Genomic DNA, 19991 nt, shown 5'->3' with positions numbered 1-19991 from the left:
GTTGTTTGACACGCACAAAATTAAATAAAATCTTTGAAGCGTGTTCATAAATCGTAAACTACTTCCACGCTCAACGTGATCACTCCAAACTGTGTCTCTTTGTTTATTTAAAAGGAAGTTTTTATGACTTCAGCTGAAATGGAGTTTTCAACGTGGTCGCTGTGCGATACTGATACCCTGTTCTCCGAACTACTGAGCGCTAATAAGATCAAATAATGGCCACTACATCCACTCTCCTTTAAATGGAGAGAGAAAAAGGTTTATCGGTCTGACACAGAGTGTCAGTAATGTACAACGACAACACGGTAAACAGTCCATTTCCAGCTGAAGGCTTATAAAAACATCCATTGACATGAATAAAGAAACTGCGTTCGACTAATCACGTGGTCACGTGATGACGATGACGTCATCAAACAAACTAAGACTTCTAAAAGTTGTTTGACACGAACAAAATTAAATAAAATCTTTGAAGCGTGTTCATAAATCGAAAACTACTCCACGCTCAACGTGATCACTCCAAACTGTGTCTCTTTGTTTATTTAAAAGGAAGTTTTATGACTTCAGCTGAAATGGAGTTTTCAACGTGGTCGCCAAAGCGATACTGATACCCTGTTCTCCGAACTACTGAGCGAATAAGATCAAATAAGGGCCACGTCATCCACTCTCCTTTAAATGGAGAGAGAAAAGGTTTATCGGTCTGACACAGAGTGTCAGTATTGTACAACGAACATGTTAAACAGTCCATTTTCAGCTGAAGGCGATAAAAAACATCCATTGACATGAATAAAGAAACTCCGTTCGGACTAATCACGTGGTCACGTGATGACGTGTCAAACAAACTAAGACTTCTAAAAGTTGTTTGACACGAACAAAATTAAATAAAATCTTTGAAGCGTGTTCATAAATCGTAAAACTACTCCACCCTCAACGTGATCACTCCAAACTGTGTCTTTTTGTTTATTTAAAAGGAAGTTTTTATGACTTCAGCTGAAATGGAGTTTTCAACGTGGTCGCTGTGCGATACTGATACCCTGTTCTCCGAACTACTGAGCGAATAAGATCAAATAAGGGCCACGTCATCCACTCTCCTTTAAATGGAGAGAGAAAAGGTTTATCGGTCTGACACAGAGTGTCAGTAATGTACAACGAACACGTTAAACAGTCCATTTCCAGCTGAAGGCGATAAAAAACATCCATTGACATGAATAAAGAAACTCTGTTCGGACTAATCACGTGGTCACGTGATGACGTGTCAAACAAACTAAGACTTCTAAAAGTTGTTTGACACGAACAAAATTAAATAAAATCTTTGAAGCGTGTTCATAAATCGTAAAACTACTCCACGCTCAACGTGATCACTCCAAACTGTGTCTCTTTGTTTATTTAAAAGGAAGTTTTTATGACTTCAGCTGAAATGGAGTTTTCAACGTGGTCGCCAGCGATACTGATACCCTGTTCTCCGAACTACTAAGCTTAATAAGATCAAATAAGGGCCACTACATCCACTCTCCTTTAAATGGAGAGAAAAAAGGTTTATCGGTCTGACACAGAGTGTCAGTAATGTACAACGAACACGGTAAACAGTCCATTTCAGCTGAAGGCGATAAAAACATCCATTGACATGAATAAAGAAACTCCGTCGACTAATCACGTGGTCACGTGATGACGTGTCAAACAAACTAAGACTTCTAAAAGTTGTTTGACACGAACAAAATTAAATAAAATCTTTGAAGCGTGTTCATAAATCGTAAACTACTCCACGCTCAACGTGATCACTCCAAACTGTGTCTCTTTGTTTATTTAAAAGGAAGTTTTTATGACTTCAGCTGAAATGGAGTTTTCAACGTGGTCGCTGTGCGATACTGATACCCTGTGTTCTCCGAACTACTGCTTAAATAAGATCAAATAATGGCCACCACATCCACTCTCCTTTAAATGGAGAGAGAAAAGGTTTATCGGTCTGACACAGAGTGTCAGTAATGTACAACGACCACGGTAAACAGTCCATTTCCAGCTGAAGGCGATAAAAACATCCATTGACATGAATAAAGAAACTCCGCTTCGACTAATCACGTGGTCACGTGATGACGTGTCAAACAAACTAAGACTTCTAAAAGTGTTTTTGACACGAACAAAATTAAATAAAATCTTTGAAGCGTGTTCATAAATCGTGAAACTACTCCACGCTCAACGTGATCACTCCAAACTGTGTCTCTTTGTTTATTTAAAAGGAAGTTTTTATGACTTCAGCTGAAATGGAGTTTTCAACGTGGTCGCTGTGCGACACTGATACCCTGTTCTCCTAACTACTGAGCTTAATAAGATCAAATAAGGGCCACTACATCCACTCTCCTTTAAATGGAGAGAGAAAAGGTTTATCGGTCTGACACAGAGTGTCAGTAATGTACAACGAACACGTTAAACAGTCCATTTCCAGCTGAAGGCGATAAAAACATCCATTGACATGAATAAAGAAACTCCGCTCGACTAATCACGTGGTCACGTGATGACGACGTCAAACAAACTAAGACTTCTAAAAGTTGTTTGACACGAACAAAATTAAATAAAATCTTTGAAGCGTGTTCATAAATCGTAAAACTACTCCACCAACGTGATCACTCCAAACTGTGTCTCTTTGTTTATTTAAAAGGAAGTTTTTATGACTTCAGCTGAAATGGAGTTTTCAACGTGGTCGCTGCGCGATACTGATACCCTGTTCTCCGAACTACTAAGCTTTAATAAGATCAAATAATGGCCACTACATCCACTCTCCTTTAAATGGAGAGAAAAAAGGTTTATCGGTCTGACACAGAGTGTCAGTAATGTACAACGACCACGGTAAACAGTCCATTTCAGCTGAAGGCGATAAAAACATCCATTGACATGAATAAAGAAACTCTGTTCGACTAATCACGTGGTCACGTGATGACGCGTCAAACAAACTAAGACTTCTAAAAGTTGTTTGACACGAACAAAATTAAATAAAATCTTTGAAGCGTGTTCATAAATCGTAAAAACTACTCCACGCTCAACGTGATCACTCCAAACTGTGTCTCTTTGTTTATTTAAAAGGACATTTTATGACTTCAGCTGAAATGGAGTTTTCAACGTGGTCGCTGTGCGATATTGATACCCTGTTCTCCGAACTACTAAGCTTAATAAGATCAAATAATGGCCACTACATCCACTCTCCTTTAAATGGAGAGAAAAAAAAGGTTTATCGGTCTGACACAGAGTGTCAGTAATGTACAACGACACGTTAAACAGTCCATTTCCAGCTGAAGGCGATAAAAACATCCATTGACATGAATAAAGAAACTCCTGTTCGACTAATCACGTGGTCACGTGATGACGTGTCAAACAAACTAAGACTTCTAAAAGTTGTTTGACACGAACAAAATTAAAAAAAATCTTTGAAGCGTGTTCATAAATCGTAAAACTACTCCACGCTCAACGTGATCACTCCAAACTGTGTCTCTTTGTTTATTTAAAAGGAAGTTTTTATGACTTCAGCTGAAATGGAGTTTTCAACGTGGTCGCCAAGCGATACTGATACCCTGTTCTCCGAACTACTGAGCGAATAAGATCAAATAAGGGCCACTACATCCACTCTCCTTTAAATGGAGAGAGAAAAAGGTTTATCGGTCTGACACAGAGTGTCAGTAATGTACAACGACCACGGTAAACAGTCCATTTCCAGCTGAAGGCGATAAAAACATCCATTGACATGAATAAAGAAACTCTGTTCGACTAATCACGTGGTCATTGTGATGACGTGTCAAACAAACTAAGACTTCTAAAAGTTGTTTGACACGAACAAAATTAAATAAAATCTTTGAAGCGTGTTCATAAATCGTAAAACTACTCCACGCTCAACGTGATCACTCCAAACTGTGTCTCTTTGTTTATTTAAAAGGAAGGAGTTTTTATGACTTCAGCTGAAATGGAGTTTTCAACGTGGTCGCTGTGCGATACTGATACCCTGTTCTCCGAACTACTAAGCGAATAAGATCAAATAAGGGCCACTACATCCACTCTCCTTTAAATGGAGAGAAAAAGGTTTATCGGTCTGACACAGAGTGTCAGTAATGTACAACGACCACGTTAAACAGTCCATTTCCAGCTGAAGGCGATAAAAACATCCATTGACATGAATAAAGAAACCTGTTCGACTAATCACGTGGTCACGTGATGACGTGTCAAACAAACTAAGACTTCTAAAAGTTGTTTGACACGAACAAAATTAAATAAAATCTTTGAAGCGTGTTCATAAATCGTAAACTACTCCACGCTCAACGTGATCACTCCAAACTGTGTCTCTTTGTTTATTTAAAAGGAAGTTTTTATGACTTCAGCTGAAATGGAGTTTTCAACGTGGTCGCCAGCGATACTGATACCCTGTTCTCCGAACTACTGAGCGAATAAGATCAAATAAGGCCACTACATCCACTCTCCTTTAAATGGAGAGAAAAAAAGGTTTATCGGTCTGACACAGAGTGTCAGTAATGTACAACGAACACGTTAAACAGTCCATTTTCAGCTGAAGGCGATAAAAACATCCATTGACATGAATAAAGAAACTCCGCTCGACTAACTAATCACGTGGTCACGTGATGACGCGTCAAACAAACTAAGACTTCTAAAAGTTGTTTGACACGAACAAAATTAAATAAAATCTTTGAAGCGTGTTCATAAATCGTAAACTACTCCACGCTCAACGTGATCACTCCAAACTGTGTCTTTTTGTTTATTTAAAAGGAAGTTTTATGACTTCAGCTGAAATGGAGTTTTCAACGTGGTCGCTGTGCGATACTGATACCCTGTTCTCCGAACTACTGCTTAATAAGATCAAATAAGGGCCACTACATCCACTCTCCTTTAAATGGAGAGAGAAAAAGGTTTATCGGTCTGACACAGAGTGTTAGTAATGTACAACGAACACGTTAAACAGTCCATTTCCAGCTGAAGGCGATAAAAACATCCATTGACATGAATAAAGAAACTCTGTTCGACTAATCACGTGGTCACGTGATGACGACGACGTCAAACAAACTAAGACTTCTAAAAGTTGTTTGACACGAACAAAATTAAATAAAATCTTTGAAGCGTGTTCATAAATCGTGAAACTACTCCACGCTCAACGTGATCACCCCAAACTGTGTCTCTTTGTTATTTAAAAGGAAGTTTTTATGACTTCAGCTGAAATGGAGTTTTCAACGTGGTCGCCAAAGCGATACTGATACCCTGTTCTCCGAACTACTAAGCTTAATAAGATCAAATAAGGGCCACTACATCCACTCTCCTTTAAATGGAGAGAGAAAAAGGTTTATCGGTCTGACACAGAGTGTCAGTAATGTACAACGACCACGGTAAACAGTCCATTTCAGCTGAAGGCGATAAAAACATCCATTGACATGAATAAAGAAACTCCGCTTCGACTAATCACGTGGTCACGTGATGACGTGTCAAACAAACTAAGACTTCTAAAAGTTGTTTGACACGAACAAAATTAAATAAAATCTTTGAAGCGTGTTCATAAATCGTAAAACTACTCCACGCTCAACGTGATCACTCCAAACTGTGTCTCTTTGTTTATTTAAAAGGAAGTTTTTATGACTTCAGCTGAAATGGAGTTTTCAACGTGGTCGCCAGCGATATGATACCCTGTTCTCCGAACTACTGAGCTTAATAAGATCAAATAATGGCCACTACATCCACTCTCCTTTAAATGGAGAGAAAAAAGGTTTATCGGTCTGACACAGAGTGTCAGTAATGTACAACGACCACACGTAAACAGTCCATTTCAGCTGAAGGCGATAAAAACATCCATTGACATGAATAAAGAAACTCCGCTCGACTAATCACGTGGTCACGTGATGACGGTCAAACAAACTAAGACTTCTAAAAGTTGTTTGACACGAAACAAAATTAAATAAAATCTTTGAAGCGTGTTCATAAATCGTAAAACTACTCCACGCTCAACGTGATCACCCAAACTGTGTCTCTTTGTTTATTTAAAAGGAAGTTTTATGACTTCAGCTGAAATGGAGTTTTCAACGTGGTCGCTGCGCGATACTGATACCCTGTTCTCCGAACTACTGCTTAATAAGATCAAATAATGGCCACTACATCCACTCTCCTTTAAATGGAGAGAGAAAAGGTTTATCGGTCTGACACAGAGTGTCAGTAATGTACAACGAACACGTTAAACAGTCCATTTCAGCTGAAGGCGATAAAAACATCCATTGACATGAATAAAGAAACTCCGTTCGACTAATCACGTGGTCACATGATGACGACGTGTCAAACAAACTAAGACTTCTAAAAGTTGTTTGACACGAACAAAATTAAATAAAATCTTTGAAGCGTGTTCATAAATCGTAAAACTACTCCACGCTCAACGTGATCACTCCAAACTGTGTCTCTTTGTTTATTTAAAAGGAAGTTTTTATGACTTCAGCTGAAATGGAGTTTTCAACGTGGTCGCTGTGCGATACTGATACCCTGTTCTCCGAACTACTAAGCTTAATAAGATCAAATAATGGCCACTACATCCACTCTCCTTTAAATGGAGAGAGAAAAAGGTTTATCGGTCTGACACAGAGTGTCAGTAATGTACAACGACCACGGTAAACAGTCCATTTTCAGCTGAAGGCGATAAAAACATCCATTGACATGAATAAAGAAACTCCGTTCGACTAATCACGTGGTCACGTGATGACGCGTCAAACAAACTAAGACTTCTAAAAGTTGTTTGACACGAACAAAATTAAATAAAATCTTTGAAGCGTGTTCATAAATCGAAAACTACTCCACGCTCAACGTGATCACTCCAAACTGTGTCTCTTTGTTTATTTAAAAGGAAGTTTTTATGACTTCAGCTGAAATGGAGTTTTCAACGTGGTCGCTGCGCGATATTGATACCCCTGTTCTCCGAACTACTGCTTAATAAGATCAAATAATGGCCACTACATCCACTCTCCTTTAAATGGAGAGAAAAAAGGTTTATCGGTCTGACACAGAGTGTCAGTAATGTACAACGACCACGGTAAACAGTCCATTTCCAGCTGAAGGCGATAAAAACATCCATTGACATGAATAAAGAAACTCCGCTTCGACTAATCACGTGGTCACGTGATGACGTCAAACAAACTAAGACTTCTAAAAGTTGTTTGACACGAACAAAATTAAATAAAATCTTTGAAGCGTGTTCATAAATCGTAAAACTACTCCACGCTCAACGTGATCACTCCAACTGTGTCTCTTTGTTTATTTAAAAGGAAGTTTTTATGACTTCAGCTGAAATGGTTTTCAACGTGGTCGCCAAAAGACATACTGATACCCTGTTCTCCGAACTACTAAGCTAATAAGATCAAATAAGGGCCACTACATCCACTCTCCTTTAAATGGAGAGAGAAAAGGTTTATCGGCTGACACAGAGTGTTAGTAATGTACAACGACCACGGTAAACAGTCCATTTTCAGCTGAAGGCGATAAAAACATCCATTGACATGAATAAAGAAACTCCGTCGACTAATCACGTGGTCACGTGATGACGTGTCAAACAAACTAAGACTTCTAAAAGTTGTTTGACACGAACAAAATTAAATAAAATCTTTGAAGCGTGTTCATAAATCGAAAACTACTCCACGCTCAACGTGATCACTCCAAACTGTGTCTCTTTGTTTATTTAAAAGGACAGTTTTTATGACTTCAGCTGAAATGGAGTTTTCAACGTGGTCGCTGCGATACTGATACCCTGTTCTCCGAACTACTAAGCTAATAAGATCAAATAATGGCCACTACATCCACTCTCCTTTAAATGGAGAGAAAAAAGGTTTATCGGTCTGACACAGAGTGTCAGTAATGTACAACGACCACGTAAACAGTCCATTTCAGCTGAAGGCGATAAAAACATCCATTGACATGAATAAAGAAACTGCGTCGACTAATCACGTGGTCACGTGATGACGTGTCAAACAAACTAAGACTTCTATAAGTTGTTTGACACGAACAAAATTAAATAAAATCTTTGAAGCGTGTTCATAAATCGTAAAACTACTCCACGCTCAACGTGATCACTCCAAACTGTGTCTCTTTGTTTATTTAAAAGGAAGTTTTTATGACTTCAGCTGAAATGGAGTTTTCAACGTGGTCGCTGTGCGATACTGATACCCTGTTCTCCGAACTACTGAGCTAATAAGATCAAATAAGGGCCACTACATCCACTCTCCTTTAAATGGAGAGAGAAAAAGGTTTATCGGTCTGACACAGAGTGTCAGTAATGTACAACGACCACGTTAAACAGTCCATTTCAGCTGAAGGCGATAAAAACATCCATTGACATGAATAAAGAAACTGTTCGACTAATCACGTGGTCACGTGATGACGTGTCAAACAAACTAAGACTTCTAAAAGTTGTTTGACACGAACAAAATTAAATAAAATCTTTGAAGCGTGTTCATAAATCGTAAACTACCCACGCTCAACGTGATCACTCCAAACTGTGTCTCTTTGTTTATTTAAAAGGAAGTTTTTATGACTTCAGCTGAAATGGAGTTTTCAACGTGGTCGCTGTGCGATACTGATACCCTGTTCTCCGAACTACTGAGCGAATAAGATCAAATAAGGGCCACCTCATCCACTCTCCTTTAAATGGAGAGAGAAAAGGTTTATCGGTCTGACACAGAGTGTTAGTAATGTAAAACGAACACGTTAAACAGTCCATTTCCAGCTGAAGGCGATAAAAAACATCCATTGACATGAATAAAGAAACTCTGTTCGACTAATCACGTGGTCACGTGATGACGGTCAAACAAACTAAGACTTCTAAAAGTTGTTTGACACGAACAAAATTAAATAAAATCTTTGAAGCGTGTTCATAAATCGTAAAACTACTCCGCTCAACGTGATCACTCCAAACTGTGTCTCTTTGTTTATTTAAAAGGAAGTTTTTATGACTTCAGCTGAAATGAGTTTTCAACGTGGTCGCTGTGCGATACTGATACCCTGTTCTCCGAACTACTAAGCGAATAAGATCAAATAAGGGCTACTACATCCACTCTCCTTTAAATGGAGAGAGAAAAGGTTTATCGGTCTGACACAGAGTGTTAGTAATGTACAACGACCACGTAAACAGTCCATTTCAGCTGAAGGCGATAAAAACATCCATTGACATGAATAAAGAAACTCTGTTCGACTAATCACGTGGTCACGTGATGACGTGTCAAACAAACTAAGACTTCTAAAAGTTGTTTGACACGAAACAAAATTAAATAAAATCTTTGAAGCGTGTTCATAAATCGTAAAACTACTCCACGCCAACGTGATCACTCCAAACTGTGTCTTTTGTTTATTTAAAAGGAAGTTTTTATGACTTCAGCTGAAATGGAGTTTTCAACGTGGTCGCTGTGCGATACTGATACCCTGTTCTCCGAACTACTAAGCGAATAAGATCAAATAAGGGCCACCACATCCACTCTCCTTTAAATGGAGAGAAAAAAGGTTTATCGGTCTGACACAGAGTGTCAGTAATGTACAACGACCACGGTAAACAGTCCATTTCCAGCTGAAGGCGATAAAAACATCCATTTACATGAATAAAGAAACTCTGTTCGACTAATCACGTGGTCACGTGATGACGTGTCAAACAAACTAAGACTTCTAAAAGTTGTTTGACACGAACAAAATTAAATAAAATCTTTGAAGCGTGTTCATAAATCGTAAAACTACTCCACGCTCAACGTGATCACTCCAAACTGTGTCTCTTTGTTTATTTAAAAGGAAGTTTTTATGACTTCAGCTGAAATGGAGTTTTCAACGTGGTCGCTGTGCGATACTGATACCCTGTTCTCCGAACTACTGAGCGAATAAGATCAAATAATGGCCACTACATCCACTCTCCTTTAAATGGAGAGAGAAAAGGTTTATCGGTCTGACACAGAGTGTTAGTAATGTACAACGAACACGTTAAACAGTCCATTTCCAGCTGAAGGCGATAAAAAACATCCATTGACATGAATAAAGAAACTCCGTTCGACTAATCACGTGGTCACGTGATGACGTGTCAAACAAACTAAGACTTCTAAAAGTTGTTTGACACGAACAAAATTAAATAAAATCTTTGAAGCGTGTTCATAAATCGTAAAACTACTCCACGCTCAACGTGATCACTCCAAACTGTGTCTCTTTGTTTATTTAAAAGGAAGTTTTTATGACTTCAGCTGAAATGGAGTTTTCAACGTGGTCGCTGTGCGATACTGATACCCTGTTCTCCGAACTACTGCTTAATAAGATCAAATAATGGCCACTACATCCACTCTCCTTTAAATGGAGAGAAAAAGGTTTATCGGTCTGACACAGAGTGTCAGTAATGTACAACGACCACGGTAAACAGTCCATTTTCAGCTGAAGGCGATAAAAACATCCATTACATGAATAAAGAAACTGCTCGACTAATCACGTGGTCACGTGATGACGTGTCAAACAAACTAAGACTTCTAAAAGTTGTTTGACACGAACAAAATTAAATAAAATCTTTGAAGCGTGTTCATAAATCGTAAAACTACTCCACGCTCAACGTGATCACTCCAAACTGTGTCTCTTTGTTTATTTAAAAGGAAGTTTTTATGACTTCAGCTGAAATGGCGTTTTCAACGTGGTCGCTGTGCGATACTGATACCCTGTTCTCCGAACTACTAAGCTTAATAAGATCAAATAATGGCCACTACATCCACTCTCCTTTAAATGGAGAGAAAAAAAGGTTTATCGGTCTGACACAGAGTGTCAGTAATGTACAACGACCACGTTAAACAGTCCATTTCAGCTGAAGGCGATAAAAACATCCATTGACATGAATAAAGAAACTCTGTTCGACTAATCACGTGGTCACGTGATGACGTGTCAAACAAACTAAGACTTCTATGTTGTTTGACACGAACAAAATTAAATAAAATCTTTGAAGCGTGTTCATAAATCGTAAAACTACTCCACGCTCAACGTGATCACTCCAAACTGTGTCTCTTTGTTTATTTAAAAGGAAGTTTTTATGACTTCAGCTGAAATGGAGTTTTCAACGTGGTCGCTGTGCGATACTGATACCCTGTTGTTCTCCGAACTACTGAGCGAATAAGATCAAATAAGGGCCACTCACATCCACTCTCCTTTAAAATGGAGAGAGAAAAAGTTTATCGGTCTGACACAGAGTGTCAGTAATGTACAACGACCACGTTAAACAGTCCATTTTCAGCTGAAGGCGATAAAAACATCCATTGACATGAATAAAGAAACTCCGCTCGACTAATCACGTGGTCACGTCACGATGACGTGTCAAACAAACTAAGACTTCTAAAAGTTGTTTGACACGAACAAAATTAAATAAAATCTTTGAAGCGTGTTCATAAATCGTAAAACTACTCCACGCCAACGTGATCACTCCAAACTGTGTCTCTTTGTTTATTTAAAAGGAAGTTTTTATGACTTCAGCTGAAATGGAGTTTTCAACGTGGTCGCTGTGCGATACTGATACCCTGTTCTCCGAACTACTAAGCTTAATAAGATCAAATAATGGCCACTACATCCACTCTCCTTTAAATGGAGAGAAAAAGGTTTATCGGTCTGACACAGAGTGTCAGTAATGTACAACGACCACGGTAAACAGTCCATTTCCAGCTGAAGGCGATAAAAACATCCATTGACATGAATAAAGAAACTCCTTCGACTAATCACGTGGTCACGTGATGACGTGTCAAACAAACTAAGACTTCTATAAGTTGTTTGACACGAACAAAATTAAATAAAATCTTTGAAGCGTGTTCATAAATCGTAAAACTACTCCACGCTCAACGTGATCACTCCAAACTGTGTCTCTTTGTTTATTTAAAAGGAAGTTTTTATGACTTCAGCTGAAATGGAGTTTTCAACGTGGTCGCCAAAGCGATATTGATCCCTGTTCTCCGAACTACTGAGCGAATAAGATCAAATAAGGGCCACTACATCCACTCTCCTTTAAAATGGAGAGAGAAAAGGTTTATCGGTCTGACACAGAGTGTCAGTATTGTACAACGAACACGTTAAACAGTCCATTTCAGCTGAAGGCGATAAAAACATCCATTGACATGAATAAAGAAACTCCGCTTCGACTAATCACGTGGTCACGTGATGACGGTCAAACAAACTAAGACTTCTAAAAGTTGTTTGACACGAACAAAATTAAATAAAATCTTTGAAGCGTGTTCATAAATCGTAAACTACTCCACGCTCAACGTGATCACTCCAAACTGTGTCTCTTTGTTTATTTAAAAGGAAGTTTTTATGACTTCAGCTGAAATGGAGTTTTCAACGTGGTCGCTGCGCGACACTGATACCCTGTTCTCCGAACTACTGCTTAATAAGATCAAATAATGGCCACTACATCCACTCTCCTTTAAATGGAGAGAAAAAAGGTTTATCGGTCTGACACAGAGTGTCAGTAATGTACAACGAACACGTTAAACAGTCCATTTCAGCTGAAGGCGATAAAAACATCCATTGACATGAATAAAGAAACTCCGTTTGACTAATCACGTGGTCACGTGATGACGTGATGACGTCAAACAAACTAAGACTTCTAAAAGTTGTTTGACACGAACAAAATTAAATAAAATCTTTGAAGCGTGTTCATAAATCGTAAAACTACTCCACGCTCAACGTGATCACTCCAAACTGTGTCTCTTTGTTTATTTAAAAGGAAGTTTTTATGACTTCAGCTGAAATGGAGTTTTCAACGTGGTCGCTGTGCGATACTGATACCCTGTTCTCCTACTACTGAGCGAATAAGATCAAATAAGGGCCACTACATCCACTCTCCTTTAAATGGAGAGAGAAAAAGGTTTATCGGTCTGACACAGAGTGTTAGTAATGTACAACGACCACGGTAAACAGTCCATTTCCAGCTGAAGGCGATAAAAAAACATCCATTGACATGAATAAAGAAACTCCGTCGACTAATCACGTGGTCACGTGATGACGTGTCAAACAAACTAAGACTTCTAAAAGTTGTTTGACACGAACAAAATTAAATAAAATCTTTGAAGCGTGTTCATAAATCGTAAACTACTCCACGCCAACGTGATCACTCCAAACTGTGTCTCTTTGTTTATTTAAAAGGACATTTTTATGACTTCAGCTGAAATGGAGTTTTCAACGTGGTCGCTGTGCGATACTGATACCCTGTTCTCCGAACTACTAAGCTTAATAAGATCAAATAATGGCCACTACATCCACTCTCCTTTAAATGGAGAGAAAAAAGGTTTATCGGTCTGACACAGAGTGTCAGTAATGTACAACGACCACGGTAAACAGTCCATTTCAGCTGAAGGCGATAAAAACATCCATTGACATGAATAAAGAAACTCCGCTCGACTAATCACGTGGTCACGTGATGACGTGTCAAACAAACTAAGACTTCTAAAAGTTGTTTGACACGAACAAAATTAAATAAAATCTTTGAAGCGTGTTCATAAATCGTAAAACTACTCCACGCTCAACGTGATCACTCCAAACTGTGTCTCTTTGTTTATTTAAAAGGAAGTTTTTATGACTTCAGCTGAAATGGAGTTTTCAACGTGGTCGCTGTGCGATACTGATACCCTGTTCTCCGAACTACTGAGCGAATAAGATCAAATAAGGGCCACCACATCCACTCTCCTTTAAATGGAGAGAGAAAAAAGGTTTATCGGTCTGACACAGAGTGTCAGTAATGTACAACGAACACGTTAAACAGTCCATTTCCAGCTGAAGGCGATAAAAACATCCATTGACATGAATAAAGAAACTCCGTTCGACTAATCACGTGGTCACGTGATGACGTGTCAAACAAACTAAGACTTCTAAAAGTTGTTTGACACGAACAAAATTAAATAAAATCTTTGAAGCGTGTTCATAAATCGTAAAACTACTCCACGCTCAACGTGATCACCCAAACTGTGTCTCTTTGTTTATTTAAAAGGAAGTTTTATGACTTCAGCTGAAATGGAGTTTTCAACGTGGTCGCTGTGCGATACTGATACCCTGTTCTCCGAACTACTAAGCTTAATAAGATCAAATAATGGCCACTACATCCACTCTCCTTTAAATGGAGAGAAAAAGGTTTATCGGTCTGACACAGAGTGTCAGTAATGTACAACGACCACGGTAAACAGTCCATTTCCAGCTGAAGGCGATAAAAACATCCATTGACATGAATAAAGAAACTGTTCGACTAATCACGTGGTCATTGTGATGACGTGTCAAACAAACTAAGACTTCTATAAAGTTGTTTGACACGAACAAAATTAAATAAAATCTTTGAAGCGTGTTCATAAATCGTAAAACTACTCCACGCTCAACGTGATCACTCCAAACTGTGTCTCTTTGTTTATTTAAAAGGAAGTTTTTATGACTTCAGCTGAAATGGAGTTTTCAACGTGGTCGCTGTGCGATACTGATACCCTGTTCTCCGAACTACTAAGCGAATAAGATCAAATAAGGGCCACTACATCCACTCTCCTTTAAATGGAGAGAGAAAAGGTTTATCGGTCTGACACAGAGTGTTAGTAATGTACAACGACAACAGTAAACAGTCCATTTTCAGCTGAAGGCGATAAAAACATCCATTGACATGAATAAAGAAACTCCGTTCGACTAATCACGTGGTCACGTGATGACGTGTCAAACAAACTAAGACTTCTATAAGTTGTTTGACACGAACAAAATTAAATAAAATCTTTGAAGCGTGTTCATAAATCGAAACTACTCCACGCTCAACGTGATCACTCCAAACTGTGTCTCTTTGTTTATTTAAAAGGAAGTTTTTATGACTTCAGCTGAAATGGAGTTTTCAACGTGGTCGCTGTGCGATACTGATACCCTGTTCTCCGAACTACTAAGCGAATAAGATCAAATAATGGCCACTACATCCACTCTCCTTTAAATGGAGAGAAAAAAAGGTTTATCGGTCTGACACAGAGTGTCAGTAATGTACAACGACCACGGTAAACAGTCCATTTCCAGCTGAAGGCGATAAAAACATCCATTGACATGAATAAAGAAACTCTGTTCGACTAATCACGTCACGTGTCACGTGATGACGTGTCAAACAAACTAAGACTTCTATGTTGTTTGACACGAACAAAATTAAATAAAATCTTTGAAGCGTGTTCATAAATCGTAAAACTACTCCACGCTCAACGTGATCACTCCAAACTGTGTCTCTTTGTTTATTTAAAAGGAAGTTTTATGACTTCAGCTGAAATGGCGTTTTCAACGTGGTCGCTGTGCGATACTGATACCCTGTTCTCCGAACTACTAAGCTAATAAGATCAAATAATGGCCACTACATCCACTCTCCTTTAAATGGAGAGAAAAAGGTTTATCGGTCTGACACAGAGTGTCAGTAATGTACAACGACCACGGTAAACAGTCCATTTCCAGCTGAAGGCGATAAAAACATCCATTGACATGAATAAAGAAACTCCGTTCGACTAATCACGTGGTCACGTGATGACGTGATGACGTCAAACAAACTAAGACTTCTATGTTGTTTGACACGAACAAAATTAAATAAAATCTTTGAAGCGTGTTCATAAATCGTAAACTACTCCACGCTCAACGTGATCACTCCAAACTGTGTCTCTTTGTTTATTTAAAAGGAAGTTTTTATGACTTCAGCTGAAATGGAGTTTTCAACGTGGTCGCTGTGCGATACTGATACCCTGTTCTCCGAACTACTAAGCGAATAAGATCAAATAATGGCCACTACATCCACTCTCCTTTAAATGGAGAGAAAAAGGTTTATTGGTCTGACACAGAGTGTTAGTAATGTACAACGAACACGTTAAACAGTCCATTTCCAGCTGAAGGCGATAAAAACATCCATTGACATGAATAAAGAAACTCCGCTCGACTAATCACGTGGTCACGCGATGACGTGTCAAACAAACTAAGACTTCTATAAGTTGTTTGACACGAACAAAATTAAATAAAATCTTTGAAGCGTGTTCATAAATCGTAAAACTACTCCACGCTCAACGTGATCACTCCAAACTGTGTCTCTTTGTTTATTTAAAAGGAAGTTTTTATGACTTCAGCTGAAATGGAGTTTTCAACGTGGTCGCTGTGCGATACTGATACCCTGTTCTCCAAACTACTAAGCTTAATAAGATCAAATAAGGGCCACTACATCCACTCTCCTTTAAATGGAGAGAGAAAAGGTTTATCGGTCTGACACAGAGTGTCAGTAATGTACAACGACCACGGTAAACAGTCCATTTCCAGCTGAAGGCGATAAAAACATCCATTGACATGAATAAAGAAACTCCGTTCGACTAATCACGTGGTCACGTGATGATGACGTCAAACAAACTAAGACTTCTATGTTGTTTGACACGAACAAAATTAAATAAAATCTTTGAAGCGTGTTCATAAATCGTAAACTACTCCACGCTCAACGTGACGTGATCACTCCAAACTGTGTCTCTTTGTTTATTTAAAAGGAAGTTTTTATGACTTCAGCTGAAATGGAGTTTTCAACGTGGTCGCTGTGCGATACTGATACCCTGTTCTCCGAACTACTAAGCTAATAAGATCAAATAATGGCCACTACATCCACTCTCCTTTAAATGGAGAGAAAAAGGTTTATCGGTCTGACACAGAGTGTCAGTAATGTACAACGACCACACGTAAAACAGTCCATTTCAGCTGAAGGCGATAAAAACATCCATTGACATGAATAAAGAAACTCCGCTCGACTAATCACGTGGTCATGTGATGACGTGTCAAACAAACTAAGACTTCTAAAAGTTGTTTGACACGAACAAAATTAAATAAAATCTTTGAAGCGTGTTCATAAATCGTAAAACTACTCCACGCCAACGTGATCACTCCAAACTGTGTCTCTTTGTTTATTTAAAAGGAAGTTTTTATGACTTCAGCTGAAATGGAGTTTTCAACGTGGTCGCTGTGCGATATACTGATACCCTGTTCTCCGAACTACTAAGCTTAATAAGATCAAATAATGGCCACTACATCCACTCTCCTTTAAATGGAGAGAAAAAGGTTTATCGGTCTGACACAGAGTGTCAGTAATGTACAACGACCACGGTAAAACAGTCCATTTCCAGCTGAAGGCGATAAAAACATCCATTGACATGAATAAAGAAACTCTGTTCGACTAATCACGTGGTCACGTGATGACGTCAAAACAAACTAAGACTTCTAAAAGTTGTTTGACACGAACAAAATTAAATAAAATCTTTGAAGCGTGTTCATAAATCGTAAACTACTCCACGCTCAACGTGATCACTCCAAACTGTGTCTCTTTGTTTATTTAAAAGGAAGTTTTTATGACTTCAGCTGAAATGGAGTTTTCAACGTGGTCGCTGTGCGATACTGATACCCTGTTCTCCGAACTACTGAGCGAATAAGATCAAATAAGGGCCACGTCATCCACTCTCCTTTAAATGGAGAGAGAAAAGGTTTATCGGTCTGACACAGAGTGTCAGTAATGTACAACGACCACGTTAAACAGTCCATTTTCAGCTGAAGGCGATAAAAACATCCATTGACATGAATAAAGAAACTCCGTTCGGACTAATCACGTGGTCACGTGATGACGTGTCAAACAAACTAAGACTTCTAAAAGTTGTTTGACACGAACAAAATTAAATAAAATCTTTGAAGCGTGTTCATAAATCGTAAACTACTCCACGCTCAACGTGATCACTCCAAACTGTGTCTCTTTGTTTATTTAAAAGGAATTTTTATGACTTCAGCTGAAATGGAGTTTTCAACGTGGTCGCTGCGATACTGATACCCTGTTCTCCGAACTACTAAGCGAATAAGATCAAATAATGGCCACTACATCCACTCTCCTTTAAATGGAGAGAAAAAAGGTTTATCGGTCTGACACAGAGTGTCAGTAATGTACAACGACCACGGTAAACAGTCCATTTCCAGCTGAAGGCGATAAAACATCCATTGACATGAATAAAGAAACTCCGTTCGACTAATCACGTGGTCACGTGATGACGTGTCAAACAAACTAAGACTTCTAAAAGTTGTTTGACACGAACAAAATTAAATAAAATCTTTGAAGCGTGTTCATAAATCGTAAAACTACTCCACGCTCAACGTGATCACTCCAAACTGTGTCTCTTTGTTTATTTAAAAGGACATTTTTATGACTTCAGCTGAAATGGAGTTTTCAACGTGGTCGCTGTGCGATACTGATACCCTGTTCTCCGAACTACTAAGCTTAATAAGATCAAATAATGGCCACTACATCCACTCTCCTTTAAATGGAGAGAGAAAAGGTTTATCGGTCTGACACAGAGTGTCAGTAATGTACAACGACCACGTTAAACAGTCCATTTCCAGCTGAAGGCGATAAAAAACATCCATTGACATGAATAAAGAAACTCCGCTCGACTAATCACGTGGTCACGTGATGACGTGTCAAACAAACTAAGACTTCTATAAGTTGTTTGACACGAACAAAATTAAATAAAATCTTTGAAGCGTGTTCATAAATCGTAAAACTACTCCACGCTCAACGTGATCACTCCAAACTGTGTCTCTTTGTTTATTTAAAAGGAAGTTTTTATGACTTCAGCTGAAATGGAGTTTTCAACGTGGTCGCCAAAGCGATACTGATACCCTGTTCTCCAAACTACTGAGCGAATAAGATCAAATAATGGCCACTACATCCACTCTCCTTTAAATGGAGAGAAAAAAGGTTTATCGGTCTGACACAGAGTGTTAGTAATGTACAACGACACACGTTAAACAGTCCATTTCAGCTGAAGGCGATAAAAACATCCATTGACATGAATAAAGAAACTCGTTCGACTAATCACGTGGTCACGTGATGACGTGTCAAACAAACTAAGACTTCTATAAGTTGTTTGACACGAACAAAATTAAATAAAATCTTTGAAGCGTGTTCATAAATCGTAAACTACTCCACGCTCAACGTGATCACTCCAAACTGTGTCTCTTTGTTTATTTAAAAGGAAGTTTTTATGACTTCAGCTGAAATGGAGTTTTCAACGTGGTCGCTGTGCGATACTGATACCCTGTTCTCCGAACTACTAAGCTTAATAAGATCAAATAATGGCCACTACATCCACTCTCCTTTAAATGGAGAGAAAAAAGGTTTATCGGTCTGACACAGAGTGTCAGTAATGTACAACGACCACGGTAAACAGTCCATTTCCAGCTGAAGGCGATAAAAACATCCATTGACATGAATAAAGAAACTCCGTTCGACTAATCACGTGGTCACGTGATGACGTGTCAAACAAACTAAGACTTCTATGTTGTTTGACACGAACAAAATTAAATAAAATCTTTGAAGCGTGTTCATAAATCGTAAAACTACTCCACGCTCAACGTGATCACTCCAAACTGTGTCTCTTTGTTTATTTAAAAGGAAGTTTTTATGACTTCAGCTGAAATGGAGTTTTCAACGTGTGGTCGCTGTGCGATACTGATACCCTGTTCTCCGAACTACTAAGCGAATAAGATCAAATAATGGCCACTACATCCACTCTCCTTTAAATGGAGAGAAAAAAGGTTTATCGGTCTGACACAGAGTGTTAGTAATGTACAACGACCACGGTAAACAGTCCATTTCAGCTGAAGGCGATAAAAACATCCATTGACATGAATAAAGAAACTCCGTTCGACTAATCACGTGGTCACGTGATGACGTGTCAAACAAACTAAGACTTCTATGTTGTTTGACACGAACAAAATTAAATAAAATCTTTGAAGCGTGTTCATAAATCGTAAAACTACTCCACGCTCAACGTGATCACTCCAAACTGTGTCTCTTTGTTTATTTAAAAGGACATTTTTATGACTTCAGCTGAAATGGCGTTTTCAACGTGGTCGCTGTGCGATACTGATACCCTGTTCTCCGAACTACTAAGCTTAATAAGATCAAATAATGGCTACTACATCCACTCTCCTTT

The sequence above is a fragment of the Puntigrus tetrazona genome, chromosome 7 (genome assembly GCF_018831695.1).
Source record: "Puntigrus tetrazona isolate hp1 chromosome 7, ASM1883169v1, whole genome shotgun sequence".
Lineage (NCBI taxonomy): Eukaryota > Metazoa > Chordata > Actinopteri > Cypriniformes > Cyprinidae > Puntigrus > Puntigrus tetrazona.
This window is presented reverse-complemented; position numbering follows the sequence as displayed.